This window comes from Battus philenor, unplaced genomic scaffold, assembly GCF_028537555.1.
Source record: "Battus philenor isolate CCGP_79_NKW_IND1 unplaced genomic scaffold, ilBatPhil1.0.hap1 SCAF_24, whole genome shotgun sequence".
Lineage (NCBI taxonomy): Eukaryota > Metazoa > Arthropoda > Insecta > Lepidoptera > Papilionidae > Battus > Battus philenor.
Genome location: NW_027181687.1, coordinates 6,710,470 through 6,733,437, shown reverse-complemented (window position 1 = coordinate 6,733,437; position 22,968 = coordinate 6,710,470).

Here is a 22,968-nt window from a genome sequence, read left to right as displayed (position 1 = left end):
CACTGAATTGTTTAAGAAAGCCATTTTAACTAGATTTTACATTCATTTAGAAATGCTATTACGCATATGATGTTAAAATGTCTATGCTTATTGTACATAGGAAAATATATTAAAGATTAAATTTCCACAAATTTTAATTTTAAAATAACTATTATTTTGAAACAAAAACAAATAAGTTAATCAAGTGTTAATATAATTCACATTTTTAATAGAACGAATCGATGATTTATTTTTTATAAAATCAATGAGGTTCATTGACCTTTTTAGGCTGTTATCTGTAATCACTGGTAACACTAAAAATCGATCTTTATAAGAAATTGTAGCGTTCAAGTAAGAACGTTCCATATTGTACGTTTTACATATACTGGCCACTATGGATATCAACACTTTTTAGTGTTAATATATTATTGCTGGTTTGAATTTCGAACGAGCATTCGCCAATATGAATTCGGGCGCTGGCTGTTAGGTAGTTGCTGTCATTTTGAAAAGTCAATTTTTAATGGTAAATAATTTCTTTAACATTTACCAAATATAGATTATAATTGCTAAATTTTTTTATTCTAAGTATACAGAAATAAGTACACAGGTAACTTTCCACTGCCACCTCGCAAGACTCGTATAAAGTTGTACAAATTTCGAAAAGTTTAATAAATTTTGATATCTATGTACATATTACCAAAGCGTGTAAACTTTTTAAAATAAATATTCTTTGGTAAAATAAATATAAATGTAATAGCGTAATAATGTTTTCAAGGGAAATCTACAATCAGATAATAAACAAATCTGAAAACAAACCAATTACGTCACTGTCGTGATTCTCCTGTACAATAGCGCTGCGTAAATTCGAGCACCAAATAAGCTTCAGATAATACGTGGCGAAATATATCATCCTGGCACGCTATGAATATTTACACTAGCATCTACTAACATTGCCTCCAACAATAACAACGCTGATTAATGATTTGAGCTCTATTTCATGATAATTTTTGAGGTATAATTTCTATAATAATTTATTTACTTAACAATATTTTTATAACAGACTACTTATTAACGTGACTCATGTCTGAAGACGCTGATTGCCGCTTTCACCCTGTCCTATTGGATATCAATAGAGGAGACCTATGCCCAACTGTGGACGTCTTACGGCTAAAATAATGATTTGTCACAATAATCCATACGATAACGTTAATTGATTGTTTTTTTTTTTTCGTTTGCGTCTGTGTTCATCAATTTTCTAGTCATGATTTTTTATTTTCTCTCTGTTGTCATTGCTCCTATAGCTGGAGATCGTAGCTCATTCTGATTCCGGCAACCAACTAGCTCCAATGATTGCGTTTTACTGCAGTAATTATTAACACAAGCTTCTCCGGTACCTAATGGGACTGTAAGTCTTTTTTTATTTAATTCAATTAAAAAAAATATATATTCCACATAGAGCATATTATATTTCTTATTGACGTTAAGGTGATCGGTCGGATAAGAAATACTGGTAATAAAACTGGAAACATGTATTTTTGGAAAATAAATAAAAATAAATTTATTTAACATTGAAATATCCTAGAGAGATCATATTATTCTTAGTGTTCTGTCTTCTATGAGGTCATTTACAGTGTAACCCTAGCTGAAATAAACTTTACGAGCTATCTCTCTTTGTTTTACTTTCCAATTTGTGAGTGAGAAGTTATTATTATCTCTACGAATGATGTATGGCATTAATTCCTCCATTACAAAATTTGTTTATAAATAAATAAGTATGTATGTTACTGCAGTACAGTACTACAGTACGTAAGTACAGTACAATATTTAGTTGTTAATTAGATGAATAAATAAGTCAAAGTAAATCAAGAATAAAATAATAATATAATAATTTATTAATTATATTATTATTTTATTCTTTAAATTTATCTTTAAATGTGCAATTCAATGATTAAACACTTAGTATATGATTTGCTTTTCTTTTATCCTATAATATCGCTGTTACAAATGCATAAATTCTTAGCTTCAATTAATTTATCATACTATAGATTATCTACATCTTGTTTTTAAACTATTTAGCGTACCGTTTTATATTTATTTCTATTTCAATCGGTTATTAACGTTTAGATATAAGCTAGTATGATTAAGGCCAAGACTGTGTACGTATATCATGTTTTTCTTTTGGCGTGCCGATTTAAATAAATAAATTGAATGAATAAATAATGTGGCCATATATCGCAGTATTCGTTTCAAGAAGGTTATTTACAGCTAAACGCAAAGTGCCTCTATTTTTAGTTCAATTGGTAAGTTTCTGTTGTATGCTGTTCAAGGAATTTTTAACATACTATACCAGTTCCTATTTAAAGGCATTGATTTTTTGCGTAAAAGCGGCCTTGGCTGTCCATGTCTCGACACTATAGGGGGTTATGGGTATGACAAGCATGTAAACAAGATGTATATTGCCTTTGTTTTGATTGCATTAATTTCTGCAAAGTGGCAATTTATATTAAAATTTTTTACGTCATTCAAAAAAACTAAATTTGACAATTGATGCTTTTTAATGTGTTGTGTTTATTTATATACGTAATATCAGGAAAATTACACCGATTATTCTAAAATAAAAACCTATTCTCTTACAGCTAGTATTTGAAAATAATAATTATTATGAGATTACTTGCTGAATCTTCGGCTGGGCAGCGTTCGAAGTACTACGAAACTTGTCCAATATCTCTCAATGTTTTAAGACGGAGCTTTACGGCCAATGTGTGGTACACGGGTAATGACTTACGAATTGAAACTTGGTCTCTCGTCCTGAGCCTCGTTAAGAAGGTCAGAGTCATTCAACAAGCCATGCCCCTACATGGCTATGCTCAGGATTTCTTAAAGAGGTTGAATCAGGATTTTGACCAAAAATGGAATATAAATGGCATAATCCGCCGGATCAACAAGGTGAAATTCAATTCGCAGGCCACGTGGAGCCCAGAACAAAAGGCCGCAAGGATCTTAAGGTTCTAGAAAGGAAATCAAGGACCGGCAATGACATCATGATTGATATTCACTCACAAGGTTATCGTTAGAAGATACTGGATACCGACTGTTTCACTCCGGTCCTATTAAAAATCTATGGCATAGGTCTAGATCTACCAGTAAACGTCATATGGCTGAAATAATGATGATAATGAATGATTAATGCGTTAGTATATAATTAGTTTTACTAATTTGTTATTACAAAATAAGTATAAAACATTTCATTACTTTTTTCTACTTGCAATACGCTTTTGGGTCAAAGTTAAAAGTTCAGTCACGAGTTTTGCAATCAGCGGGCACCCTCGCTTGTTTCGGTCGGGGCATACGTATATGTAAACATGTATGAAAGTTTTTTTCTTTTCCAACATCGCGATGAACACAATCAAATTATGTTAATACTCTTAAATACAAATGAGTGGATTCTTACTACTGAATACGGTCGTGAAATTTTATAAATTCCGTACAAGTAAGAGATGATAGTGCTGCTCTTTAAGAATATACTAAATCTTTATTGTCAACCGTTCTACAAACGCCCAGTAACTGGCCCAATTATTTGTCACTTCAATCAAATCGATACACATCATCGGATCTATTACAATCTATCATCAAATTGAATGTGATTCAATCATATGCAGTGAATTATATTGTACCCTCAAGTATCAAACCACAGTAATTGGAAACCGGCTTGTCTTAAGATAACGTATTCGTAACTAAGATATAATTAAAAAAATATGTATTTTTGCTTCTTCTCTCTCTTTTTAAAAATAAACCAAAACTCTAACAGATGAATACATTACAATGCTGAGTGTAAAAGCATAGAGACTATATAAGCATGTAATTATATTTTACTTCTGTTTTAAATTACAAGTATGTTTTTTTACGTTACGCAATTGCTTTTTTATGGATATTAATAGGTAAACAACAATGTGTGAAAACATTTATTGTTTTAGTTTTAAAAGCATCAGATATAATATATAACAAATATATATATGTAGATACAGCAAAAATTATTTGACACGTGTCGTTTCAGTAAGGCAGGCGCAAACGCGGTGACGGTTTTGTATTTAAAAACCCTACATGGAACTACCTTTTAACACTATATGGCATATACTTGAAGGTAGTACATACTAAATATCGTCATCGTCGTTCCAACTCAGACGCCCACTGCAAGGCAACGCCCTCCCTCATAGATATCTATGAGGAGATATCGCATCACATCCAGGCTGGTTAGCAATCGCAGTATGGTAAACGTAAGCAGTGGCATTAATTAATAATTAAAGCACAAAGTGTGAATTATGTAAGATTCTATGACAGGATTCAAACCTGCGACCTACAATTCTTAATTCCATGCTGTTGGGCTACTGTTGCTCTTATTAAATGTATGTACATAAAATTAGATTTTAGGTTTCAAACTGCCCAAATAATGATGTGAAAAGATTTCGATGCGGTCAGTATACTTAGATATAATTTATTTATTTATTTAACAGTTTATTGTACACAATAAAAACACTAAAGTAACAATACAAATATAACTGACACAACAGGCACTACTTATTTCTAACCAGAAATAAGAAAATAATGTTATGTACAAATGACAATTTTTTTTATTAAATAAAATCATGACGTATACAATTTGTCTTTAAAGTACCGATATGGGAAAATCTTTTTAACTTCTCTGAAATATTGCTTCACCAAAACAAGAGAAGAGTTCCTAATAGTCTCATTGTATCAGAACAACATAAAGACGTATACGAAATATTCCATTGTTTTACGTTGAATGTTGAATATTAAAAAAAAACTCCTTCGTTAACCCTCCAAAAAGCATAAGAAAAGTACAATACAAACGTACAATAATTCAAACAGAAGCTTCCAAGCTATTTGAGCCGCAGTTTACGGAAGTTGTTGAAAGCAAAATAGAAGATGCGGTCGAGTGCGGGTGATTCGATACAATTGCGATTCCTGAACGGATTGCAATTTTGTTAAACAAACAGGCGGCATTCGAAAGCTGGTGTATTTATTGACTTTGTTATTGTAGTCACGACGTTGTGTCTGAAGTCAACCTGCCGAGTAACTTTGCTATTTGGGAGTTTTAATATATTTTACATATCACTAGCTGACTTCCATATAAAACCATAGATTATATTCAGGTATTTTTAAATTATTTTTAATTAATTCTCACACTCGTGCGAACGTTATTATTTTATTATTTACATTTAATAATATAAAACATAATATATAATACGTTTTAGTTATCGTTTAAAAACGCTCGTTAACATTGTCAAATATTAATAATAATCAAAAGACTTGGATATTGTTATTAATATTTGATAATCCTTTTTACCTTTTCCATATATTTCGTTTAACCCTCTGACTTCTGCGCTCACCAATGTAACAGAAGTTAGATTACTGCGTAAATAAAAAATATGGATTATTAAGACATATGCCAAAGAACTATGTGTAACACACACACGCAGTTCTTTGCTTTTAGTGCATGGTGTGTAGCGACTTGAACGTGATAAAGAAATCTGCTAATAGTCTCGCACTGATATGCGGATATCTTGCCAATAATAGGTTTAACATAAGAATTTTAACTCTTTTTATGAAAATTAATATATTAATCATTCATATGTGTAATACATAAGACAATGATAAAAAAATTAGTTTGAACCACGTAACCCGTCTGCCATACATGGTCTTAAGACTTTTCAATCAGTTTAAAAATATTAAACCGATACATAACCTTTCATTTAATTTAGCTTTTCCCAGCAACGAACATAAGTATCACGTCAAACGCCAACACGCGGTCTTACGTTTTGGCACGATGTACGATTCTTGATAAATGTATGCGATACACTAAAAGCCTTTGGTAAATGATATCCACTTTTTTTTTACGCAGCATGAAAAAAATTTGATTAATTCAAAGCGTTCGATTCCATCAATTGCATTAGTCTTTGAAATTTTTAACCTGTCTGTAATTTACTAGCTATCTAGTGGCTCTTTTATAATTACTACACTATAAGAGCATTTAGTTTTGGAACAGGAGTACACCAACACTGTATCTCGTCTCCAGTTCTCTTAAATACTTACAAAGACTATTAAAATAAAGGTATTCGACACAGAGTTCGAGTAATCGACATATCTTTCAAAATACGAACGTGACAGTAATATCTGTTACCTACGTCAGGGTAAATGAGTTTAGCATATTACTAAGTTCATTGGTGAGAGTAAAATGTAGTTATTAGAAATACTATTTTAATATTTAATGAGTCAATAATACTAACTAATAGAAGCGAAGCTATATCCAACAGTATATAAAATAATAATATATGTATACATGTCGGCATGTAGCCATAAGTTCTATGTATCAGGTTTCTAACAGGGTGAAGAGGAGTATTTACATACCGTCCAGCGCCCAAAGTTTAATTCAATTCAAGTTAAGTTTGCTAACGACTGAGACTGTCCCTGTTGGCACACCGCTGCAAGATACGTGGTTAAGTCACCCTTGTTGGCACGTGAGTTATTCAACTGAAATATATATCACCTAATTAAAAAACTTTAAATATTTTTTTTTATTTAACAACATCATTGAGTTACATAATCCAAAATATTTCACTATTATTAGTTGGTATAAAATTGTAATTTGCATTCCTTTATGGTGGCTGGTCAGTATAGATCATTTTGAGCATAAAATATGAAGATAGAACGCGTGTTCAGACAATGATGACAAGTAATAAACATCTCAGTAACAAAGGAATAACTAATTTGTCCTCGTAAACTTAAAAGATATTTGTAATTGGAATAATCATTATTCTTCATCTTAATTTCAGCCACAGAACTTTCTGTACTTGACAAAAGCCTTCTCCGTACATTGTCAATAGGACTGCTTGAAATAGTCCTGCCACTTGCAATACTCTACCATGTGAGCAGATGTCTATACTGCACTTGTCGATCCATGGTCTCTTCTCCAGAACTAGTATAGGTAATTTTAGTACATCTATTTTTATCCTTGTTGAATTAATTTAAAACGTCTTATTATTAACATAAATTTAATTACCGTAACGATAACCCATGTAACTTTACATTTTTAATCATCAGTAAAATATTGACATAATTAAAGTACTTGTAGCATATTTAGTATATATTGATATAATAAATATTCAAGCGGTCGTTCGAAATTCTCACGTATCATGTGCCTAAAATTATATTGTAGCTCGAGGTTTCATGATGTTCACAACTCAATGGCCAGTAAACAAAGTACGGAACACGTACTTTGAATATTGTTCGGAAAGTAATTTCGCGAACGTTCAAACTAGTCACAAGAATTCCGTTCTTGTCCTTACTTAATTGCGGTACGTTATTCAGGCATACTTACGATTTAATTAAAATTTAAGAAGGAGATATGTTCTAATAGTTTCTTGAAAAAATAATACTTTTAAATAAATATATTTAATTTTGAAAACTAAGTTTTTTCACAGGTAGTAATATAAAAGTGCAGTGGTTGTAATGAAAAGAAAGCCATTAAATAGGTTGTACATACATAAATTGATTAATAACACTTATATATCAAATAAAAAAAATATAATTGACAAGCTCACAGTTGTTGAACAAGCCATAGAGATCGCCATGATCAGGAATTCTATACAAAATTTAATCAGCAATGAGGAGATCCGTAAACAAATGAAAGTAACTAAAACTGAAAGTAAAAGATGTTAAATAAAAAAGATTTATTACTGACAGATATATATGTATAATATATATAATATGTGGAGAGTGCTATACTTGAGGTTTCTCTACTAGATCAGGAATGAGTAACAAGCAACTGACATAGTTTAGTAGAGAAGCAAGCTGAATGGCAGTGGATAGACAAATTGCGTGTAGTGTAGAAGTGATTGCGGCTAGGGTGTTGAGGTTAAGACAAAGGACTGACAAGAGCAACGTAGGCCATCCACACATAAGGACAGACGACCTGAGCAGTGGACGTTCTGTGGATGAAATTGAAGATATAAATTATAAAGTGCAAATAATAATAATGACATCATTTATCAGCAAAGTAAAAATTTTCTTTACATGTGCTTTAATTCTACGCCTTTTCAATACAATGTTAATAAAATAAAATTCATAAATGAGAATGTTCCAGAAGTAATATCTATCAAAAACATCTGTTACTTCGCTCGATTTAGTACTTTGAACTAGATTCACGAAGCGAATTCTGAGTTTGTAAAGGTAATATTTAAAAATTATAATATATAATTACTTATTAAATTAGCGTAATGTGAATATGTACGAATAATATTCATTGAGCTCAGTTCGCTTAACCTTCTTTAAGAAAACTGCGTCTACCATACATAGTGAAACTAGTTCATACTGTTTGATATGACGCATAATTATTTTAAATTATTCTATGCTAGAATAGTATGCAACAAAAATAAAAAAACAAATGGTAACTATAATTAATAATCATTATTATTTTAGATAGCTTTGGCTATGTTATCGATCAAATTAATCAATCCGGTAAACCCATTAGGTGGTCGGACGACATAATAAAGATCGTGGAATATCACTGGAGGCTGGTAGTGTAAGTTCAGTCATCGTGGCGATCTTTAGGGAAAGCCATTTCTAGTGCAGTGGACGCATATCGGCTGATATGATAACGATGATTATTTTAAGCTACATATTAAAAATAGATCATCTCTGAGAACATAACAATGCACATACGAGTACTTGAACGATCTATGCGGCTATAAAATGAAATATTAAAGTACACATTCCATAAAAAGAACCAAGGACTAGCTTATCACTCGTCAATTTCTTACAAACAACCATTATATGTAAATAGAAGGACAGATGGGGGGTAGTCGACGTGTACTTTGTTCGTGGTGGAATATTATAAATATATAATGTACTCAAAAAGGCCTATACATACTTTTATTTGCTAATGTTACTTCTCGTAATAATAGAAGCTCTAACTCCGAATGAAAAAGAAAAGATTTTTAAATTTTTGTTGCTTTTGGCATCTCTCGTGTAAGTCGATAGACGCCCACAGCAAGACATGGACCTCTCTCCTTTATATTTACATATAATTAAACATTATAAGGCTTACCAATTAGTCGCTTGCCTATTATTACCCTTTATTGTCAGTTAAAGACGTTACATATCTATTTATTTACCTTACTTTAATTTTTTTATAAATCATAGTTATCAGAAGATGTAAATTTGTTATGAAATAGCACAGAATAGAGCTTCTCTATAACGACAACTTTAAATTTAAAATGATGTTACAAGGGTTCCAAACAAGCCTGAACCTTCGTTGAGACTAACCAAAAATTTAAGCTTCTTTTATTGATCACTTTCACAAAAAAAAATATAGTATTTGCGATTTATAATTTTAAACTGTTACACGGTTGCTGGACTTTTACATTTAATTTTTTTGTTTAAGTAACTTTTTAAAATTTATTGTATGTAAATATGGAGCATTAAAATGAACTGTATTTTAAAATCAAATAGCCCCGTTTTAATCCCGTATATGCTATTAAAAGTCCAATAATGGTCTTCGATATCTCGAATAAAAAAATAAATCCCGACGTCGATGATTGCAAGAATTATTCTGCAGGGCTAAAAGAGCTCATTATTCAAAGGTTGGCTTTGGTTTAGTGGCTCGATTTTCAATCATCGCTCCATTGTTTGTTGAATCTATAATTTCTGTCTCTATCAACTGACAAAGGAGGCTGCGGTGCTCGTTCAATGAAAACGGATAAATGTGCTTAGCGACGTCCTCTTTTATTATTTACTTCGTTTTTCCAATAAGGAAATTTTAATTTTGTTTCTTATTATCTGTTTTAAATTCGTACAACGAACTAATAATGAAATATGAAGTCAGGCAATATGTAGCTACTTATTATATAAAACAAATGTCTTTGCAATGTCTTGAGTGTTTAGAATTTTTCTAAGATATCCAAGTATATGTATATTAAAAACATCTATATTTAAAAACAAAGTCACGATTCGTAAACTATTAGTGCCAAAATATTTTCAAATTTTTATCATATTTAAAAGGTTTCATTTTTAAGTTAAATTTTTTTAGAGAAATATTTTTTTTTCACTACGCCGTTATTTTTGCTTCAGTAGAGAGAAATGTATGAAAGTTTGTATAAAACAAAAAAATACTTCCTACAAGCATATCATAGATAAGACGAATTCTTTAATGTACCTCATGTAACATAATTTTTATCTTCTAGTTTACAATAATTTATTATTATATATAGGTAGGTTATAGATGTAAATCCTTTAAAGAAGTGAATGTATAGATCATTTGCTATCCTAGATTGTATGGTACACCCTATAAAAATCAAAGAATACAGGTGTTATAAATAACGTATTGATATAATATAGTAATAAAAACGTTTTTATAATTCGATTTACTATATCTTAAAATTAATTATTGTTGATATTCTGCCCCTACAAACTATGCTACCAGAACTTACCAGCAAATCTCTTTCTGATATAATAATTTAAATAATATTCAATATGTATCCAGGTGTATGTACCCTGTTAAAGCTTTTAACTTTAACCATTCACCCTGTATATTGAAATATAATGAATATTATTAATATTGTTATTATTATATATATATATATATATATATATATATATATATACATACATATATATATAATATTCTATTTATTTTGTACTTTTATGAAATTATAAAACATGCTGTTTACGGAACTATTTGTTCTTAAACTGTCGCTTTGCCTTTTCGGTTTCCCCGTAACAAAATTAAAAATGAATGTCTCCAGTGACGCATATTGTATGATTTTAAGGTGACCCGGAACACTACAACATAAAACGGACGGCTCTCTTGGGGAATAGGAAATCTGTAGTTTTATCTTTTCTTTGTTTCTTTGCAGCCTTTAAGTTACCTGTCTTGGTGCAAATGAACTAATATAAATTACTTCCCTGTACACTTTGTAAGGTGTTTTAATTCTTATAAATTTAAATACCGCATAGCTTTAAAGGCACATCACTACCACCGTGGTAATAAAGAACATTAAACTTCAAAGTTACTAATTTTAAAACAGCGCTGAGAACTGAAGGAACAGAGAGAAATATGTATTTCTTTTAACTATCTCATATTTATAATAATTAACTGGCAATTTTCATTATATCTTTTTAAGGAGCTTGTTAAGCAGTATCTATATACAACTGATAAGTCATTTAATTATTAAATTTTAATTTTTTTTTTCTCCCAATCCAATGCGAACTTTATTCGGATGATTTGATATTTTCTTTAGCATTTTGTACTCATAACTATTTTTATTAATAAGATGTGTATATATACATATATATATATACATATACATATATATGTATATACATGTATATATATATATATATATATATATATATATATATATATACACACATCATATACCGTCTGTACAACATAAGACAATAAATTAGGGCCAGTTAAATAAAATTCGCATTCCATACATTTAACGTGTGGGTCCTTTGCGTTATAGGAAGAGAGACCCGATACGGTGATCCAGGATGATGACTCGCATAGTAAGTTAAGGAAGGCCTCCTCGTGTTCACTTTTTCCAGTTAGGTTCTGCGCCCTACGAAACTGATTTTTAAATCAATAGCAATTATTCTTCAAAAGTCCGGTCCCGAAATAAGAATATTTTCCAACTTGACAGTTTTAATAATTGCTTTAACATTCATGTAAACATTGAAAAGGCTGACTACTAGTATTAACTGTTTCTACTCGTCATAAACTGAAATTACTAAAATTATTTACTTTTCCGTGCAACACAATTGTTTATTTTTATTTTATCTTAAATACAACCTGACAATTTGCAATAATATTTATATATTATAAATATACATAATTTCATAAATTCTAAAAGCCAAATTTCTTTTTAATATTCAGCATCAGAATTAAATATCCCGATACTAATATATACGTTATTTCAAATGAAGTGTAAGGTACAATGTATCAAACGGGTATAAATTATTTATAGTGATCAAGTGCGCTAATATATATTTGGCTGGGTGGTTGACACGCGATACGGGCAGTATGTACCGGAATCAATTATATCGCATTACACTTCATTCATTACGCTGTATGCAGCTCATTTAGCTTATTACTGCGCGTTAGGGCCCGCAACTAATGGCGCTGTCTGTACGTGGCACGTGAATAGATTGCAAACGAATTCTGTAGGTTCGCTGTTACAATTAAATCTCATACTCTATTTGGTTATTATTTTTTTCTTTACTCTGTTGTAGAAACTTTATTTATAAGTATCTTTGGCCAAAAACATTTTACGTAAATTCCATTATGATAATTACATCTATTCATTAAAAGCATAATCCTCGAATAATCAATGTCGTGTTTCGGTTACAGACCTTAAAATGTCATATAGTTATAACACTACTAAGAATTTCTTTTTTGTTTCTTTTAAGGCCTCATAGGTAATATTTAAATAAGTTGATAAGCGTAATACACAAGTGATTATTGTAAATACTCCAGTGTGAATCACCACATGAATAAATAGATAAATGAGTGATGTTCGGAACAACAATATCTATTATACACCTTTCAAATTGACATTTCGATTTTTATAATCTATGTGCACTCCGCCCGCTTCGTGAACATATGAACGTTCTCAAAGAGATATTGGTCCTTTGCGGATGCAATTACCAAAATTCCGGTGTTAGTTGGGGTTATGTCAGCAAAAATAATATTACTTATATATTTCTTTAAACCATAGTACACGCTAGAATTTATTGGTTGGCTATGGCAGTTTGTATATTTTTCCGCTCACACTAAAACAGTGTGTTTTTAAATAGTTTCTTTACTAAAACGTACAATGTGACGTTTGTAATAGTTATTAACGCCAAATAGGCATGGTTTAGTAGATTTCGATGTAGAAAGTTTACTAAAGAAAAGGTAGAGAGAGCATCTCCTTTTTCACCATAATATTTCATTTAGATAGGCTACGGAAGACCATTATAACAATGTAAAAAAAATCTATGAATATTTATTCACGCTACATAAAAGCTTAACTAGCATATGCATCACCAATTGTCGTAACTAAATATAGGTAGAAAGATCTCATGCAAACAATACATTAAATAACTAGATTTTCAATTGTCCTTAACAAGGAATGCTTCGAGATTCGCAAACAAATTTATGAAACCGTTGTGATTGCAGCAGTCCCAAATCCTGGCAATTTGCCAAACGTGAGACCACCTCTCTGCTCTCAGCTTACTGAACTGATACTAAATGGTTTTGTTGTAGTTTTACAACGAAACATATCTGAGGATTAATCAATGTTGTAAGCAGATTTATTTTTAGAACTTATTTTGATTAAACTTAATAGAGATTGATTAATTGTACTGAACATAAGACTATTTATCGCTATATTAACCTTTTTTCTGCATAAAAAGTTATTTCATATTTAACTTCTTATAAGAACTAAAATCAATTTTAAAAATTCTCTTCGTCCTACATGTGGAAAAGAAGCAGATTTACATTTTATTTTTTTACCCTACTTATTAGTGGATGGTATCTATATAATTGTGATAAATACGTTAACAGTTTGCAAGTTTATTTAAACAAAATTTAATTCAAAAAATATTAAAAATCAATTAAAATATTTTAAAAATAAATATGCAAAATATTAATGTCGTTTTTCTATCCACATAATAAAATATATCGTTTAACTTTCATAGCCATTCCTCTCAAAATAGCTAATATGGAAGGATGTGGGAACCCATACTTTTTTCCTGTGGAAACTCCTTTTCATTACTTTGAAAATAACTTACGATCATGATAAATGAGGAGACCACACAAGGAATAGACTTGTGAGTACTGACGAGAAGGAACGTTTAAAACCAGATCTTACTTAATTAATGTAATCGCTAAGAAGAAAAAAATGTATAAAAGTTGGTCGTATGTCAATTTTCTACCGCTAAAACGAAATTACGAATAAAAAAAAAACAACAAAAGCCAACAACACGCTGGGTTCCCAGGCGGTCATCCTAGTACTGACCGCGCTCCACGTTGCTTAACTTTGGTGATCGGGCGAGAACCGGCGTATTCAACGTGGCTTGGACATTGACGACAGCTTTCACTCAAAACACAAACACGAGAGGTGAAGTTAGGGAGCGAATCTTAATTTTGGTTTTTAATAAATTTTATCGTATGTAAATTTTCTGTGGTTGAATCGCCTAAAAGAAAAAACAAAAAAGGCTACATATACCCGGTGTTCCTAGACGGTAAGTACAGACAGAAGGAAAAGGAAAAAGGTAAACACTATTTAATTATCTAAACCGTTATAAATATCTCATCAGAGTCTCTGAACGTCTATATTCCATTTGGAATATAAAGCCGATGTATACGAATATGGTGTTGAGCAAGCACTGTTGTGACAAGTGTGACAAGTGGGAAGACCTATCACAAGTCACTTTCTCGTATTAAGCAACCCAAGGAAAATTCTCAAGATACAATGAGGATAAATTTAAAAGTAAACCTAACGGAAAATAAAGAATAGAACAACAATTAAAACCATAAATAAAATAGAGAAATTAAAATCTCTAGTGTTGTTTTAAAGCAATAAATTGCAAGAGAAGCGAATCCTCACCGGAGGTATCCAAACTATTTGAACTGGCAACTTCGTAAAACACGGCACAAACTTAACTCGAGCCAACGGTAAGCTAACAAAAACTGACGCTTCACATAGTTTGCGGGGCACAAACCAAATTGTAGAAAATTGTCTAATGACTTTGTACAATCATTAAAACTTATTCGTTTTAAGTTGAATATCAGAGTTATTAAACAGTTATTTCGAAATTTTATTCGCTATTATTATTCATTTACGACGATTACGAAAACCTGTATGAACAAATATTGCAGAGAACATGGGCAAATATTTTTCAATACAGACTACTGGCTTAAAATGCGTTACCTGTTTCTAACAGACGTGCGAAATCGTTATCATTTAAAAAATGTTTTATGGTATTTTTAAAGTACCATTATATCTAATTTTTAATGGTACTTATTCTTTTTATTTTTGCCGATAGACGCCCACTATAAGGCATATTCCTCCCCCAAAAATCGCCACGCTGACCGGTCTCGTGCTGCCCACATCCAGCGACTTCTGCGACCATAACGCTGTGGTCAGTCTACCGGCATAAACTAGTACTAAATAAAAAAATAACTACTGTCATAAAAACCGAATTTACCATGATATTTATTTTTATTACTAAAATATTTCATTTCATAGTTGTTGGTGATAAAAGCAAACACAGCCCCTCTCGATCCATAGAAAGATCTTGAAAATATATAAATAAAGTCTAATTTGAGCTTTCACATTTCATAATATATTTAAAGTCTAAAATGTTATATCTCTAATACATTAAAAGAACAAAGCTGCTTTTTCAGTTAAGGAAAAGATTTCCATTTGAAGAGTTTGTCCTCAGACATGGTACTAGAATTTTACAACGAACTTCTTTATTGGCATCATGGAAATCAATTGAGACACTCTCAAACCTGCTATTACACAAAGATAAACTTCGGTTTTGTGAATCCATTTTCCAATTATCCGTCTGTTCGTTGCGGAATCTATAATTTGAACTTTTATCTTTGACAAACAGCTATTAGGTCGGAATCATAAAATGGTTACCCATTCTGTTTTTTGATTGTTTTTTGGTTTTGCTCCATTTTAACACGAAATTGTTTGGTATTGTTGTTTTTCATTTTCGTTTTATATTAATTAGAAAGACTACACACTATCCACAACGATAAGTACCCTTAGGTCCTTTTCCCAACCGAAATAATGCCAAACATGTAGAAATAATAATTTAAAGCTAGACTGAAGATTTTAATTATTAACGCTACAATAGCATCAAACTCCTCTGTATACATTTATTTATAACATCAAAATAAATACAGTGGCGTTAAATCACGATTTCGAGACGGCAATTTATCAGCTGAATTTCTTGAAATTGTGCAACCCGGAAATTTGATTTACATTGTAGTCTCTAAGAAAATTGTAATTTTGTGTATGTGTATAAGAATATTAATAAATATAAAAATAGCAATGTACCTAAAGAATAAAGAATAAAGACGGGGTTTAATATAAACTTATCGTTATAACTTTATGTCGACTTTATTAATTGGTAACATTGCATGTAACTTTGTATGGTCACACAATACATTTGTATGCAATATCTGTGAATTACCATATATTAAACTATAATATATATAGATTTTTAAATGATAATGATACTTTAGAATAGCTTGCTTTACTGCACAGTAAGTTTGTTTTGGAATCTTTTTAGCACGGTGTTCTGGGAAGATTTCGCGTTTGAAGCCCACGTAGCTTATAATTCGGGGATTTCATTATAGATGAGCTTAATTTGATTCTAGTTTGTACCAAATTAGACTTTTCTGGCAATCTTCCCTTTCCGTATTCAATATTATAACATATTATAAATTTATTACGACTTTGTGTAACATATGTCACAGCTTTGTTAAAATGTTAGTGCTATGTTAGTAGTATCAATCCCTTTTGGATATCAAAATTCTTGTTAAAACTATACACAAAAACTTTAACAAAGTTTTTATTCCGAGTTGTGTGAGCTAATACCTGTGACAAATGTCTATTCCAAGTTTAAAATTAATTATTCCATTAAGTACTTAATAGTCGTAGCCATTGCATAAACAAGTTTAAACAATAAATAGTCAACCGAAGTAATCAGTGAATTCTCGGCGGAGTTGTCTTAACTATTTGAACACAGAACTTCGTAAAATACGTCAGAAGCCCGAGCTAACTGAAACTTAACAAAAACCGATGTCTTAGATAATTTACTCAGAATAAATACAAATTAGTTGAAAGGAAAGGACATTAACTTGAACAATTATTATTTTTCATTTATTCAGAATTGCCCATAGAATTAACAATATTACGTACTAATGCAACATAATTAAATACGTGACTAGTTGCAATTTGAATAACAGGCTACCGCAACATGTTCTATATTAAAAAAAAATGAATTAAAAAATATGTTCTAAAACGTTAATAGAATACTATTATTCTTTATTTAACAATTGATTTAACATTTATTATATGCATTATTAATATTTTTCAACATATCAACATTTCGTTTTAAATAATGCAAGGGATCATAAGAACTTATCTAATTATTTCCTTAGAATGTTGATTATAAAGAGGGAACAGATGAGGGATGTAAGAGTGCCTTCACAAATAAGTACGGCAACGACAGACTAGCAACAAAGGTGGTTGCCGTGAGAAATTGCGTGAATAAGTCACGAAAAAAATTCTAGTAACCTTAAATATAATTTCTTGGATGATTTCATTTTTTTTTTTCGATGACTCACTATCTTTTTTTTTCTTTGAGTACATAATTGTTTCATATATATAATTCCTATATCATGTTAATTACACGTTTATTATACATATTAATATGCATCTCATTAAGTCATATTAATACCCTAAACAGAAACCCTTAATGCCGCTTTAATTGCGACTAATATCAACGCATTTACATAAATTAATTTTAATTTTTAAATTTCTTCTTAGACTGGTCTTAAAACAGATATTAAATAAATTTTATTAAAAAAATAAAAGCCGAAATTAATCAATGTAAAACTAAATGTTACTTGAAGTTAAAACTCAATATTAGCATATCATAAAGCAATTGCCCTGATCAATACACCGCGCAAGAATAAAATGTATTATTGAACTGAAGTCAACACGTCGTAGAAGTGAAATCTTTTTTTAATTTATCTCTGAAACAATTAATCAACAAAAAATCTTTGTCTGAAAGGAAACGATTCTATACTTGAACTAATATGCAAACGGTCTGCATAATCAAACAGCAAAAACGGATTCACTAAATTTAATTTAATTTATGAAAGGATTAAAAATCACGAGGTAATTTAAAGCTGGGAGAAACTTAATTAATTAAAATGCTCAACCATAAAATGTTTATCATCCATATTTAAATTAAAATGTGAATGTTAGATATTTCATCGCGGAAATTATTTCTTTGTACTACGTCAGGTGCATTTTTCTATGAATGAGAATTAAAAAAAAAACTATTCATTATATGGATTTGTTATAATTTAAAACTTTTGTTGTGGTATTCATAAAAATGTACAGAATTGTATTCAAAGCAATCCGCAATACTTTTGTTTTATACGAAAAGGGATTAACCCTATTTTGTCTCTATCAAACTTATCTCATTTTATAAAAATTCATTCCCGAAACTTAGCCCATCAGGTCCACAACATTTCTTTCCTTACTTTTAAATTTCAAATTAAAAGCGTATTATAAAACAAGCCCTGTTATTTTGAGTTTTTAGTTGATCGAACTGTGTGGAACCGTTTGTTGACTCATTTAAATGGTTGATATAACAATGTATATACCAAAAATTGATAAATTTCATTTTAAAAAAGCAACTGTTAAGTTTCTGCCCAGCTTTTCTTTGCGAATCAGCATTCCGAGCCGGTTGTAGCTTACTAAAAATGATCAACGATTCAAAAGTGCATTTAAATGCCTACTATAATATAACTACATTGAATTTGAATTTTATTTCTTAAAAGTTAGATAAAATGACCAATATTCACTGAGCTTACTGCGAAACTTAATTAATTACAAAACGTCCAGCATATTCTGCTGCTCGCAGCTAATTTAGCTTGTCACTTCGTAGCATATCGCAATAGGATTATGAATCATGCTGCCGATGTAGAAACTGATCTCCTACTTATATATACGATTGTTAACAAGTGTAAAAACTTTGAAGCGGTAAATGTAAAACTCATTTGCTGTAAACTAATGTATGATACACACTAACCAATAATCAAAGATTCCAGAAATGATACCTATCGTTTTAATATCGATTATAGTTTTAAAATTTAATTTACTACGCGTAAAATTAACTATTGTTGACTGTCCGTCTATCCTTGCCGACTTTATATTGCCAATACTTATAAACCTGTGGAATTGCAATAAAAAATAAATTATTGTTACATATTTCAAAGTGATCACTTGATATTGGAAACAGATAAGAAAGTTTTCGAGCTTCTTGCTAACAAATAAGTTTTATATTCACCCCTTTTAAGTCTATGCACTTAAAAGCAATCACTCTGTGAATACCGACGCTCAAAAATTACAAAGCATTATGAAAAGACATTGTCTGAAAATTAAAAAAAGTATTCTTTTCAACACATTTATTTACATTTTTTAAATCTTAGAAATCACTCCTCATGAAAACGGAAGTTTTAGGGATTGTCACTTAAAAATACGTGACGATTTATGGATTCGGTAACCGCTAGAGTCATCAATATATCTCAATAATTTCAAAAGTAAAATATTTTTTTATTGAACAAAAATTTTTCTTTAAATCAACAAGTGTGAATACTAAATATTCATGTGTATTTCGTATTTGACATTTGTTTGAAAATTTTTCTTTTTTTATTGTTCTTGCTGCTACATTGAGGATATTTATGGAAATATTAAGCAAAAGACCGACTAAGTTTATTGTAAGCTTTTCTTAAATCAGGTCTCATTTGGAATCAACGCATTTTAATTTGAAAAATCCCATTAGGAGATAGAATTTAATTCAACTTTCTATCAAAGCCTCTTATTTTATTATCTACGTAACGTTCATGTTAATGGTAACTATAAATAATAGTTTATGGATAAATTAATACAAATCAATACATCATAGAAAATCTGCTTCGCTATCCTTCTACATCAGAGTTGACGTTTATTGCAAGTTAGTGTATATATCATAAATGTACTGGCCTACATACTAGTCAAGGCGTAGCCTAATCAATTTCAACAATACTGCACTATGTATAATTAATTATCCATCAACTAGTCCATTATATTACAAATCACATAATAATAGGTGACGTATGTTAGGTTTGATTTATTTTCTATTTGACGTTTCTTACATTAAAAATTTAAATCAAATTTATATGATTAGACAAATAGATTATTAGATGAAGAGGTTACCTATGTTAGAGGTAAAACTCATAGTACTCGTAATAATAAACCGGTTTTTAAATAACTTAAAAATCTTCGCAGTGCATTATATTTTTCATTACTGTAAGACGAGACTGATTTCCACGGATAACCATCTCTTTCACGATTTTGCGATAAATTTTACTATTTACGTCATTTATTGCCTTTTATATGCTTATATCTAGTGTATTGCGGACTTGTTTTGCCTAACACGAAGAGTTTCTTTAGTCTTCTTTTTTTATATCATCACCGATGGCAAGCTTCTCGGCATGGCGAGCTCAGCGCTTGGAGCGTTCGGACGTGTCTTCCAACTTTCCCGTCTCCCGTGTTGCTGACTTGCAATTAGGTTCGCTGCCTTGCACCCCGGTGCAAAGAATTCCTGCGCACAGCGCTTAGAAGTGTGGAAGTTCCTCGGACTCTCCGTGTCCCATAGTTGCCGACGTAGTGTCCGCCTTCTTGCACCTTAGTGCAAAAAAACCCTGCGATCAGCGTTTAAAGTGTCGGAAGTATCTCCGGACTTCCCCGCCTTCCCACGCAGATTATTGTTTCTGACTGTTAGAGAACGTATAAGGTCGTTCCTAAGAAACCGTCAGTGAACGCACGTTCAGTCTGTGAACGGTCGCAAATTGCGCTGCTCCTGTAGCTTTGGTCCGGACGGCACCTTTGTCGTGCCAAGTCAAGAAGCAAGCCGCATCCGAGTCACGTGTTTGGTCAACATCTGACGGCCTGCCCGCTCCCCGCGCTTCCGCGTTCCGACACCCGTTGCGCGTCGTCGCCGTTACCCCACGTCCCGGAGCGAAGCCGCGGTCCGCGTGTGACTAGGCAGTGTCCCCCCGCCAACGGCACCCTCGCGTGGATTGTTTAGGGAATTAGGTGGGTAAAGCTAGGGCCTTTAGACGCGTTTTACTGATGCCGGGTGACTCCGCGTCCGTACGACCGTTTAGTCGACGACTTCCGTCGTTTCACCCGCCACCTGCGTGAGGAAGGCATCTCCTTCCACACATACGCCCTCCCCGAGGATAAACGACTTCGAGTCTTTATCCGCGGCTTCCCGTTCGAAATAGAGATCGGCGAGTTAATTGACAACCTCAAAAAAGCGGATATCCCCGTAATCGACACGAAGCGCATGACATCTCTGCGCACCAAGCTCCCTGTGTAACTCATTATGGCAACCATAGAGCTTTCCTCTGAGGTAAAGCGAATCTTTGCCCTCAAAGAGGTCTGATCTCTTTCAGGAGTCTCTTTCGATGCCCCTCACCGCAGAGGCATCGTCGGCCAGTGCCACAGATGCCAGCTGTATGGCCACGCAGCCCGCAACTGCTTCTCCCGCCCCAGTACGTCAAGTGCCTAGGAGATCACGGGATTGCAGATTGTCCCCGTCCCGCAGTCACAAAGAAACCACCCGCGTGTGTCCTCTGTAAGACCGAAGGCCATCCCGCCATCTACAGGGGCTGTCTAAAGGCGCCTAAAAAACGCCGCGCAGGCCGCCCCTCGACCTCCTGCCCTCCCAAAGTCGCCGCCCGACAACCTCCCCAGCTTCCGCGGAGGAAGTTCCGTAAACCACTTCGCAATCTCTTCTCCCTCCTCTGCCCCCAGCCACTTTAGCCTGGGCGAAGCCACTCTACCCGAGAGGCAAGCCCTCAACCCTCCCTACCACCCCATCGGTTGCGCACGAACAACCGAAACCCTCCATACTCCAAACCGGATCCCCTTCGCCTGCCGAGGAACTCAAAGCCCTCGCAAAATATGTTGCCAATGCAGACCTCGAAGAGGTATGTATCCTTGCCGCAAATCTCCGTAAAGCCTCCGGTCCCTCGGAGCACTTTCTCTGTCACTAAAAATTTCTAGTCCTTGGGACTTCTTCATTAGTTTTGCCTTATAAAAATGTGTAAGATTTTTCTCTAGTCCCAAAATTAAAAGCGTCCGCTTCTTGAAAAAAAAAATTAGTGAATTGACGAAGACAGTCTCGGATAAAATGTCAAGTGTTAATTAGTAGACAGCTTTTTATTATAAAACACAAACTAAATACATACACAGTTATCAAATATTTAATCAAAATAAAAATAATAATAATATACACACACAAAATATTATAATATATATAAAAATATAAAAAAAGAATCGAAAAGTATTACTGACAAGAAAAAAATAAAATTCGATAATAAGATAAAGACAAGTAATACAGCTTAACTAGCCATTTATTAGTCTGTAGTGATTTGACTTTATATTTAACAGGTGTAATTTATTCTATGAGCAAAGAGCCTGTAGAGTTAATGACTTGCTGAGAAGCTATTGAAAGGTATGGCGTTTAAGAATTTCTATCTCGAGATATTATCGCAAGAAGTACAAGTGTTTTTGCTTTTAAATATGAAAATGAAATCGAGACAAATAAATCACAGTAACGTAGTATAAGAATTTCATTATTACGGTTAATACTGTTAAATTAATTACAAAATAGTTACTTTTTCACATAGTTATAAGTAGTCAACAAAAAAACACTGCAATGACATCCTTGTACGTAAAAATACAAGGTAATTTATTGTAGGTGTTAAGTTATATAGGACTGAATTTATAGTTAATTTGCTGTCAGTTGTGGTACATCCATCTAAAAATCAACAGTTTCAGAAATAATAAACGTTTTGATAATATGTAACGGAAATTTTTTTTAAAAATTCGGATTACTACCTATTAAAATTAACTTTTGTTTACTACTGTTTCCCCAGCAGAGTTTTTCAGCCAGAAGTTATTAGTCTATTGCATTACAAAAGAAATATTTCATTTTTCAGATATAGGGTGGTTGGAAATAGGTGAAAACGCTTTAAAAGTGACAAATGAGCTGGACATTTAACCTATTAAATTTTTTATACCTGTAACCAATAAGCCAATATAGTTTATACTTTGCACTTGA